A 12,492-nucleotide genomic window follows, 5' to 3' on the forward strand; every position below is an offset into this window, starting at 1 on the left:
TACCAACAATTTGGGGCCAATCCTGCATAGCATGGCACAGGAACTGAACAATGAACATCTTGCTCCTTTACTCTCAACAGTTACAAGAGCTGTAAGCTTCAGATGTCTACTTTGGCTCTGATTAAATTGGGTATAGCCTTTGAGACTTTGTCTTAAACTAGTTTGTAAAAGTGTGATGCTAGCTTATGTAACTCACTTGATTATACACCTAATAAGACTCTCATCCAGGCAAAGCAAGTTGCAATGCAGCATGATCATGTTAAAGCTTAGTAGGGAACAGCAGAGCGCCTGCTGAAGTACAGTTTGCCTTGTCTGAAGGAGAGCTTCAGAAGGTGTTACTTGGACAGCTAATATGCTCTAATAATACACCTTTAACTCCTAACCCTCTAGAAAAAACTTTAGGGAAAGAGGCAGGAAGAGCAAGGGGTAGGGAGAGAGACAACTAGGAGAGGTATAGAGAAAAGAACAGGGCAGGGGAAGGAAAGTGAGATGCTTTCAGCCATAAGGACTGAATCTTTCAAGACACCCACACCCGTGCAAGTGACAAAAGTGACTCTGAACTGAACTCTGAAGCCTCCCTCCCCAGACCTCCTCCCTGCATTCCATCTACTGTCAGGATAGCAATCACATGTGGCTATTGGACAAGATATCTTGATCCTCATGCACTTACACAAGTAAAATGACTTAAAGCAGAATGAGGAGCAACAGCAGCGCAAACAAACAAATTGTGAGGGTGAGTCCAGATTCTAAGCATCCACCATCTCAAGCTGCTTATCACACAGGCCACAACCCAGCTGAGACCTCAGGAGCCAAAGCAAGGGCAGCTAGCAGCAGAAACCAAATGCTGAGTGGAACAGAATTGACTCAGAGGAGCTGTCAACACCATTGTCCTCCCACCGATGCCAGGACTGAAGTGTGCTGTTCTGCCTAAGACACACGCACAACACGCACAGAGTCCGTTGTGTTTGGGTGTATATAAACACCCTCCCCACAGCTATAGTCTTATATTAATTAGTCAAAATCACTAGCTAAAGTGGAGGCCAAACAAGATATAAGCATACATTCCCATACTAGACCAGGACAATGGTCTCCTGAGGTTTGTTGTTCTGTCTCCAGCACTGACCGACTTCAGAGGAAAGAGGCTTTTACTTAGATTGTAAACCTTGTGGGGCAGTGACTTTTTTTGTTCTGTGTTTGTACAGCTCCTAGCACAATAGGGTCCTTGTCCATGACTGAGGCTCCTACACAGTACCACAATGCAAATAATAGATCCAGCAATGTGTAAAATACTCATAACAGTGCTACACTGTTTGAAATTTGAAGAATGAGGAGAAAGAGGGTGTATTTCATTATGAGCTCAAAGATGACCACAGTTTTGTAAAACATTTTGTTAAAGCACCAGGTTCTTTTGAGTAAACATGGCCTGTTTTCACTGCAAAAAAGTAGACCATTTCCAAGCAAATGGTGGTGGGAGGGAAGGGGTGTCAATTTATAAACTAAAAACAAGGGGAGAACGTACTCAGTTTGGGAATAAAAGAAAATTCTTTATAGAAACCATTCAACAATTCACTTTCTTTTTTAACGCAGCTTTTCAATGAGAAAAAAGCCATTTTGTTTAAACTGTCAATAAAGTGAAATCAAGAAGTGTGTGAACTTCCATAGGACAAAGTCTGTGAATTTTGCACAGCTCTGCTAAAACCCAGGCAATATTAGACAAGCACTGTCTACCACACATCAACTCTCCAGTAGTATAAAATAACCCAAGGCACCCCTCTAACCGATTTAGGTTAGACTACAATGTGTGTAAGGAGTTGAAAATGCTAAATGGCAAAGACTGTTCTTACCCAGAGTCCAAGAGATCATAAAAGCATTGAGAAATCAAAATGACAATCTGAAAAACAATCTCAGATTAAGAAGTCTGATGTCTCCTGGCTCCAAGAGATGCAGTCTGGGAGGAATTCTTATAAAGAGGTTATCTTGTTATGCTTAAATTCTGCCAGCATCTTGGTATTATAAACACTTCAGGTTAAGAGTGGAAGAATGTGGTCTTGTAGAACAGGGGACTGGGAGCTAGGACTCATAGATTCATAGACTCTAGGACTGGAAGGGACCTTGAGAGGTCATTGAGTCCAGTCCTCTGCCCTCATGGCAGGACTCCTGAGTTCTATTCCTGTTTCAGCCCCAGCTTGGTACATTATTTATTATTTGTACTGGGGTGGCTCCTAGCAGCCCCAGTCATGGACCAGGACCCCACTGTGCAAGGCGCTGCACAAATACAGAACAAATGATGGTATCATTATATAGGATTTGTTGATAACATTGCATTCCACTATAATGAGCAGAAATCTTACATTGAAAGCATGCTGGCTAGGTAGAGTCTTTGCTTTCTATGCAGGACTGAATAAAGATCAAAAAGAAGCAATGCCAATTCTTTGCATTTTGTGTAGTTCCCCACCATGCCCATTTTTCTAAAAGAAAAATACTTACAAAGAGAGTTGTTTTCCTTTCTAAAATGTTATTTTCGAGTGGTCAGAGAGACTGGGGGAATATGAGGAGCAGCACTTCCTCTGTTGAGGAGGCATAACATAGCAACCCAGCCATCACTTTTCAAAGCCAATGTAAAGTACTCTCCTAAAAAGAGATGTCTGATCAGACAGAGCTGCTGGGGGTTTGAAGAAAAGGCAAGTCACTGGGTGGATGGGGAGTGAAATATTTGTATTTTACTTACACATGGGAGAGGGGAAGTCCCTACGTGATGGATGGGATTGAAGAATGTGGGCTGGAGGGATGACTCTGTACTAATAAAAAAATCTAACAAAGAAAACATACAAAATCACCAAGCTTGAGAGAAAGAACTGTCCAAATTTTCAAGGCCAAGATGCAGCACAGAAGGGTTCAGACCTGGAAGTGCATCCAGCTTTTAATTTTGATTTCATTGGAGACTATTTTTTCCCCACATGTCACAAAGTGTTACCTCTTGGCTTGGCAAAAGTTGCCTTTGCTACGTATGAACCAATTCCCCTTAAACAAAGGAACAAAAGGATTCTAAAGCAATATAGTCACAAATCATCTAATGTCTCTTACAATGAGTTGAGGGCATGGACTAGACATATGCCTTGGCAGAGTTAAACACGGTTAGGTGGGAGGTTTATACACATACATGCACAAATCAAGGAGTATCTTGAGGTGATATTTCACAGAGCCAGTGAAATAAAATTAAAGCACTTAAATGTGGCAGCCTCTTCCACCGCAAAGAAAACCTGCAAGGCCTTTTCGTGCCTTGTTTATTAATGAAACAATTTAATCAAATAGACCTGAGAGTGGGGGAGAGGATGTTTCAAGATATGAGCCTGACTGTTCCAAGTGCTGAGCAGCAGAACTCCAACTGAAGACAGGAGTCCATAAGAATGGCCATATTGGGTCAGGCCAAAGGTCCATCTAGCCCAGTATCCGGTCTTCTGACAGTGGCCAATGCCAGTTGCCCACGAGGGAATGAACAGAGCAGGCAATTATCAAGTGATCCATCCCCTGTTGCCCATTCCTAGCTTCTGGCAAACAAAGGCTAGGGACACCATCCCTGCCCATCCTAGCTAATAGCCATTGATGGACCTATCCTCCATGGATTTATCTAGTTCTTTTTGGAACCCTGCTATAGTCTTGGCCTTCACAACATTCTCTGGCAAAGAGCTCCAACCTTGCTTTCGATCAGCCAAGTAAGTGGCTGTGCCTAAAAGACACACGGGGAGGGGAGCAGAAGTTACATCAGAAAGTAGCTTCTTTACACAGTCAGTCATGTATCTTACTACAGCTATGCTACAAGGATGCCAAGAGTTAAGTTTCTAGCTCATAAACTAAAGCCTTTTTTAAAAAATATGAAATTGTGCTTTCTTGCTTCAGCCTTGGCCAAACCAGTTGGGCCAGATGTCCTTTCTGCTCACATTTGAACTACTTAACTTTCCATTGCCTTCTTTGTCCCCATTTACACTTTATTTCTTTGCACAGTTTGTGCTGGTTTGTACTAGCTTTCACCACCCCTCCTTTTTGTGTGTCTTATTGCTAGGGTATTCCTGCCTGCTGGTCCAGGATGAAACCTGAAAGTTGGCTTAAGGTGAAGTGTTTATTTGCGTTGAAGTGAGGAGAATTCTGCAGGGACAGCGAGCTTCATTTATAAGGTGAATGACGCCTTACAACTATTTACACAGGCAAAGTGTGCTGCTTTCTGAGGCTTGAGGTCTTAATCCAGGCACTACCAATGTCCTGCTGTGTGCGTGAGTGCATGCATGGACACCTGCTTCATCAGGAGATTGGGAGCATGAGCCTTACTAAGTAGTAGGCTCATGCATGATCCCTACTACATTCAGACACTGGGAGTTTGTATTATCTTCTAAGCAGTCGGATTTCAGAGAAGTCAGAGGCATGGGCATTTCATCCTGGCATTAATCCATCTTAAATACTATATTAATAATGATATCATCTAGCTCTTATGTGGCTATAAGCACTTACAGCTGTAGCTCTTATATACAGTAAATAGATGCTGCTCTCAGATTCACACATGCCACTCCTAATGGAATCAGCAGGAGACTCACATGCCTATATGAGGACACTATTTGGTCCCTTCTGTCAGCACCTCAAGCAGTATATAGTTCCCATCCTCAGAAGCCAGTGTCTCAGAGTCTGAATCCTGAAAAGTTATAATTATGTTCCCGCACTCAGACACTTGCAATGCTCCCTGCTGCTATGGAAACAGTCTTTGTGTGATCTGACTATTTCAATCTATAGACTGATGAGCTAGCAGTGCACAGACACTACTACAAGAAACACTCACCAGCCTGCATATCAGGATATTCTTGCTCCATCATAGAATCATAGGACTGGAAGGGACCTCGAGAGGTCATCTAGTCCTGTCCCCTGCACTCATGGGAGGACTAAGTAATATCTAGAACATCCCTGACAGGTGTTTGTCCAACCTGCTCTTAAAAATCTCCCATGATGGAGATTCCACAGCCTCCCTAAGCAATTTATTCCAGTGCTTAGTGACCCTGACAGAAAGTTTTTCCTAATGTCCAATCTAAACTGCCCTTGCTGCAGTTTAAGCCCATTGTTTCTTGTCCTATCCTCAGAGGTTAAGGAGAATAATTTTTCTCCCTCCTCCTTCTAACAACCTTTATGTACTTGAAAACTGTTATGTCCCTGGCTCAGTCTTCTCTTCTCCAGACTAAACAAACCCAATGTTTTCACTCTTCCCGCATAGGTCATGTTTTCTAGAACTTTAATCATTTTTGTTGCTCTTCTTTGGACTTTGTCCAATTTGTCCACATCTTTCCTAAAATGTGGCACCCAGAACTGGACACAATACTCCAGTTGAGGCCTAATCAGTGTGGAGTAGACTGGAAGAATTTCTCTTAATTAATTAGCCTCTTACAGTTGGTATGGGTACTTCCACCTTTTCCTGTTCTTTGTATGTATAAATATCTTCCACATCCAATGAAGTGGGCTGTAGCCCACGAGAGCTTATGCTCAAATAAATTTGTTAGTCTCTAAGGTGCCACAAGTACTCCTGTTCTTTTTGCTGATACAGACTAACCTGGCTGCTACTCTGAAACCTATCCTAACCCTAATGATCAGGTATCCCAATTCTAGCTTTGGCATTATACATTTAATGACCAAATAGGTCATAAGATGACAGGCCACTTAAGAAGGCCTGTCATGACTCTGGGACTTATAATTTTAGGGAGTGGAGTGCATCTTCACTGCCATTAACTCAGAGGTAGGGCTTGTATTTTGAAAACATAACCATAGACAACTTATATGGGTGAAGAATTTTTCCATTACCTTTCCAGCAGTGCCACCTCCGGAAGATGGACCATCTCCAAAGATCAACACAGCATAGTCGGTCAGTGGCTACATTGTTTGTGGCTGTGGGAAGAAGATAAATGTAGCTGTTAATTTTATTTCCCCCAGAAATCTCCCAACAGCTGTTGGTTTTTCAATAGGTTCATTACAGTTGCAACATCTATTAAAATTAGAAATGGCCATAGTGATGCTGGAGAGACAAAGCCAACCTATTGTCTGCCTATCCCTGTAACTGCAGGGTTTTATTGATGGTGGACCTTATCAATGAGCAGTAGCTAGTCATCTATCAGGCATGATAGAAATGCAAGACATTCTGACTGTGTCCCCAAAACTATGCACATTCATATGCACATACATTGCACTGCACACAAAGTATAAGAATGATGATATTCAGGGCTGACAAGAAGACGCAAAAGGGGGACAACTGTACCAGGGCCCTGAACTTAGGGCTCCCATAAACACCAGTAATGCCCGTGTAAATAAAGTGAAATGGGAGAGAAAGGGCCTCCAGCAACCGACGTACCAAGCTCCCAAATTTCTCTTAACGAGCCTGATGCTGCTCTTGGGCCTTGACAAAGTCCCAGTGTGGTCTCAAGCACTGCACAATTTGGGGCACCCTGATTTAAAGCCAGGCCCCAAGCCAATTACTAGGTTCCAAAGATTAACAGAAACACTCTGTCCTTGTGAACTCACAAATTCAGGCATTTCCCTCTCTGCGGGTACTAGAGCTTTCACACACGAAAAATGCCTTATCTCCTACATCATGTCTGTATGTGCTTGTTAAACCTGCTCTGATCAGGAAAACCTATGAACTGTTTCCAAATCAAGACAAATCAAAGTGACTGAAAAACTAGCACAGACCCACCAGTGCGGCAGATATCCTATGAATGGAGGCTTTCTGGCTACATTGCAAATTTCCATCTCTCCTCTCCCTATAATCACTCGATCTATCTAGCCCCCAGGTCACAGCACCATAGAGGAATATGTAGTTTGCATTCTTAATGGCAGTTGGTTCCTTACTCAGACATTAATTGGATTCCATTTGGCTTAAGATTGTAATCATTCCATTTATAAGGTGAGGCAAGAAATCACAAATTTCAATTATGGATGAAAAACTGTGGGCTGGAGAAAAGACATACAGGCTAAAAAGAAATGCCAGCTGCAGAGATCACTTTCCCTACATGCTTTGGCTATTCTATAAAGCCTTGTGGAAATAATCTCTAAACTGAATGACGGTAGCTGAAGAGGTATGGACTATTGTGTGGTGTCCTTAAACCCCCATAAGATTTTATCTTCAAAGCTTATTAAAGATCATTTAAATGTTAACATCACTAAGCCTGGCTATTTAGGAAACAAAGCTCAACGGGAATTGACTTTGGCTAGTTCAGTGCTGTTGGATTATCTTTGTACCTTGCCAGATATTTTAAACAGAATGGCAATAAACCCACTACATTGCTGCCTAACGCATCGGGTACACTGGACTGCATGCACTGACTGGGCTAGTTCATGCACTGAAGTGTAAAAAGAATGCTATTCTGGGATAGCAGCCTGGCTTTTATACAGCACCTGTCACCACTGAGGTGCACTCATGTTTGAGGTGGAGCGTGGCAACTAGACTTGGTCAAAAATTTCTAGAATTTGCAATTTCAGTGGAAAAAATGGGTTGAAATTTTCAACGAAAAATTTTGCAAAAATTTCATCCCAATTGTTTTCAACCAGATTTGGAGCTCACTTGAAATTTTTGACGAAGTATTTAATAGAAACTTAAATTAAAACAATAACACACACAAAATAAATAAAATGGTGTCATTGCTGTGAAAACTAGGAACTTGGATACCAAAGTTTGATGTCCACTAATTATAGCCCTGATTCTGCTCCTCTATAATTCTATGTGGAGAAGGGGATTGTCAGTGAATTCAAGGAAGCTGTCCTTACATGAAAGGAATTCCATTGACTTCAATGGGTTACTCACAAGTAAGGGTAGTAGAACCAGGTCTTATATATTGAAGTCACTGGGACGAGTCACATGAATAAAGTTTGCAGGATCAGGCCAATTGTTTGTAATGTAAGACAGAAAGGTAAAGGGGAATAAAACCCAGCACCTTATGTCCTAGTCTCTCCCCATCACTGTCAGAAAAGGTGCTTTCCCTCCAGCCACGTGTCTCCTATATTTAAGAACAGTGTAGTTTTGAGGAATTATGATGATTATTATTGGTATTAAAGCAATACCTAGATTACAGAAGTGCCCAATGAGGATCAGGACTCCATTGTGCCAGACACTGTAAAAACACCTAGTAAGAGATAGTGCCGACCCCAAAGAGTTTACAAGCTAAATAGAAAAAAGACAACAGAGGCACAAAGAAAAATGAAGTGACTTGTCCAGTATTGCATTGTAGGTCAGTATGAGAGCCCTGGAGCCCCACTCCAGTGCTCTAGTCTCTGGACAACCCTTCCATTCACTCCACTTCCATTTAACACTTGCAAAGAATTCGGAGAGCTGCCGGTTAAGAAACAGAAATCATATGCGTTTATATCAGAGATCCCAGTTAACAGGCTGATTCTCCAATAGCAAGAATCCGCAGGGGTAAAAGACATTCCTCCAATCAGGATTTCAGTAGAGTGAACATGTCACTAGATCAGCATGCACTGACAAGCACTTATATGTCTAGTCATGGACCCATTTCCACACAGAAGAATGGTGGAGAAACTGGATGTACTGTACTCAAACATCCCACATTTCTATGAGGTTTTAACACCAACCAAAATATTTGTGCTCCTTGATCTTGCCTGGGTATCTTGAAACACCTAATGTAAACTAAAGGCCAATCCTGCAAACCTTATACATGTAAGTAGTCTCAGTGAAGTCAATGGAACTAAGGTTTACAGGGCTGAGGACAGCCGGCAAGGCACTTTGTGTTCAAAGCCCCAGTACACAGCCATCTTGAGCCAAATGTAGAATCATAGGGTTAGAAGGGACCACAAGGGTCACTTAGTCTAACTCCCTGCTGCGATGCACAATTTGTTGTGTCTAAATCAGTGGTCCCCAACTTTTTCCATGGGGCAGGCGCTGGATGACTAGCTGCCGAGGACCATGGCCACCAGACAAGCAGCCGCCGAAATGATGTCGTGAAGAGGCAACATCACGAGACATCACCGCCATCAAGAGGCGTTGCTGCTGAAATCCCACTGAAATTTGGCGGGATTTTGGCGGTAGCACTTCTTGACGTTGCCAGTTCCTGGTGGCATTTCGACGGCTGCTTGTCCGGCGGCCAGTAGGTGGGCGCACATGGATGCCCTGGTGGGTGCCATGGCACCCGCAAGCACCACGTTGGTGACCCCTGGTCTAAACCATCCCAGAGAGATGGCTATCCAGCCTCCTTTTGAAAACGTCAAGTGAAGGAGCTTCCACAACCTTCCCCTGCTGTGTGTCTATCAGTTGCCACTCTGCATTTAGAGATAGCTGCATTTTGGTGTTGTTGCTATTAGTAGCTTAATATTTCTTACTCTAAGTGCAGGAATCCAGCATGGTTACTGCAGATATGCAGGGAGGAAATGTTGAGTTTTTGCCTCCCCCAGGTAGTCAGTGTGTTTGATTCTAATTGAAGCACTTTCTTTTCCCAGAAAGCTTGACATGCAGAAGTGGATTTACAATTAAACAAACCATGTGGTGGCACAGGGCACCCAAAGATGGGGAGTGGGGCGGGGCCCAAAATGCAGGACAAATATCTGACAACCTGCCCCCAAGTCCCGGCCAGCAGCGCAGCAGGGCTCAGGCAGGCAGGCTGCCTGCATGCCTTGGCCGGTGGCCCCACGCCACTCCCAGAAGCAACTGGCTGCTGGCACATCTCTTCACGCCCCTGGCAGGGGAAGGTGACTTTGCATGCTGCCCCCGCTCCAGGCAGTGCACGGAGATCTGCTGCCCGCCTCATCCCCAGGGGCACGCAGGGACATGACAGCAGCATGGCTAAGGTGTCTCCCTGCCTCCCTCCCTCTGCGCTGCTTCACTCCTAGAAGCAGCCAGCATGTCCCTGTGGCCCCTGGGGGTGGGGGAGTGTCTCCGCATGCTGCCCCGCCCTGAGCACCAACTCCGCAGCTCGCATTGGCCGGGAACTGCAGCCAATGGGAGCTGCAGGGGCAGCGCCATGCAGAGACCCCCTGCTCCCTCCCCTGCCTAGAAGCCCCTGCCAGAGGAGAGTGTGCGCCAGTTGCTTTGGGAGCCATGTTGCTCCAGGTAAGCGCCGCCTCCCTGCCCCAGCCCAGAGCCCGCACCCCACACCCAAACTTCAGCCCAGAGCCTGCACCCCTCACCGCCTCCCATACCCCAACCTCCTGCCCCATTCAAGGTACTTCACTTCATTTTCATTTACTTCCCATTACTTATAATATAGGAGGAGGATGAAGAAAAAAAAGAATGAAAAACCAGGCGGCGGCGGGGGGAGGAAGGGGAGATAAGAGAGAATGTTCTTTTTCTTGGCTGGGTCCCGGGGGGGCACCTCAAAATGAAGCTGCGCACAGGCCCCCACTAACTCTAAATCTGCCACTGTTGACATGACTTGAAGGATCAGGCAGCATTTGCATGTTTATTAGCCTGAGGCTCTGTTCTCCTTCCACCACCCTGACCGTGTTGTATTCGTTCAGTAGATATTGCTGCTGCAAATAAGAAAGGTAATTCTGTTCCCTAAGGGGGAAATCCTCCCCCCAACTCTCAGCCCATGTACCCTAATCTAGCAATTTCCACTAAGGCAGGAGTGGGTAAAAAGGAATCTCAAGGCAAAGGCCACTACTCCAAGTCCAGCCTCAGGTCAGAAATGTTCTCTGCTGTCCTCAAAATCCCTCCTAAATTGGGTCAATACCCTCTGGCTCCAACCCCTGCCTGACCCATCCAAGAGAGCCGCTGCTGCGTATGGACTCCTGAAATCCCTTTCCCCAGAGGAGTAGATCTGTATCAATTCCCCTGCAGGCAGGGCTCTCTGCAAGTGGAGCCTGATTCAAAGCCCACTGAAGTCAAAAGGGATATTTCCATTGACTTTAGTTCATGCCCTTGCAGAGAAGTAAAAGGTTCAAATTTGGGTCTTAGAGGCTGTTTCCTAAGCTCCACAACCTTGAATACCATAGTTAAGCTGAAATAACACACTCTGTAGACATGGCTAGGTCGATGAAAGAATTCTTCCATCTAGCTACCTACTGCCACTATGGGAGTGGATTGCCTACACCAGTAGTTCTCACCCAGGGATATGCTTGCCCCTGGGGGTACTCCAGGTCTTCCAGGGGGTACATTAACTTATCTAGATCAGTGTTTCTCAACATAGGGGTCACAGGGCAGGTTTAAGGGTGTCGCAAGTGCAGGACTAGCCTTAGGAGGTGGCAGGCAAGGCAACTGCCCGGGGCTCCATGCCACAGGGTCCTCAGCAAAGCTAAATTACATACTGCAGCCCTGGGTGGCTGGGCTCAGGTTTCAGACTCCTGAAAGGGACACAGTAGTTGGGAAAGGTTGAGAACCACTGACCTACACTGACAGCAAAAACCCCTTTGTCGATGTAGGAAGTGGCTACACTAGGGTGCTGCTGCAGCACTGTAGCTGTGCCACTGTCTCACCCATGGTGTAAACACGCCCTGAGTCTATTGAGAGTTTAGCCCTTACCTTTACTGGCTGACCAATCACTTGTACATAAAAGGTTAGACCAGAATTCACTGAACTTTAAGATCCACAGTGGGGAAATGGAAACCCAATTCCCAGCCTTCCAAATTGTTCATCCAGTCATTTCTAATCCAAAGTAACCAACTTTAGCCATGGAAATACAGCAATTAGTGCTACACCAAGGAGTACAATTCAGTGCTCGTTAGTACTCTACATCACAGAAAGTACTTAGCTGAGAATTAATCAGAAGATATTAGTTGTTTTAGCACATAAGACTGAAAGTATAACCTGGGGGCAGCATAGTCAATATAAGCAAAAAGAAATAAAGTTCAACTCACTTTTATTAGTGTTTACACAGCATAGCTCCTCCAACAAGTAAATCACTTCCCTACGTGGTTGGTCCGGCGTGGCATGATTTACAGAGATGCACAGGTAGTTCTATTGACTACAACAGAGTGAAAGCTAATGATTTTTGAACACCTGGGGATGGCACTGCTCCTGTGGTCTAAGGCCTTGTCTGCAGTAGGGATTAGCCTTCATTTCAGCCAGCAATGTAGCTTAACCAATACAAATTGCAGTTTTCCTGGACTAGGCTTGGAGCTTGCCCCAGGGTAGTTACACCACTGCTAGTTACACCACCTGATATTGGCATGCAGGCTTTACTCCCATGAGTATTCTTTCCTTGTGGAACTCGTGCCCTTTGGCCGAGTCTCCCTGGGCAAAAAGGTGTGTTCTTAACTTGAGGTAAAATCTTTGTGAAGACAAGGCACTTTGTCATTTGTACAGGAGTTAGCAACTCAAGGTAAATACTATGTGGGACCCTTGGGTTAAACTTGGGTTGCTGACTCCTGTAAAATTGGCATACTGCCTTGGCTTCACAAGGATTTCCCCTGGAGTTAAGAACTCACTTTTCCCCCGCAATGAGGACAAGACCTGGGGGAGGGGCGGTGTTAAGGGCTAAGTAAAGGTTACATCTGTGAGTAAGGGTTTACAAGATCAGA

The sequence above is a fragment of the Mauremys reevesii genome, linkage group 12, assembly GCF_016161935.1.
Source record: "Mauremys reevesii isolate NIE-2019 linkage group 12, ASM1616193v1, whole genome shotgun sequence".
Taxonomy (NCBI): domain Eukaryota; kingdom Metazoa; phylum Chordata; order Testudines; family Geoemydidae; genus Mauremys; species Mauremys reevesii.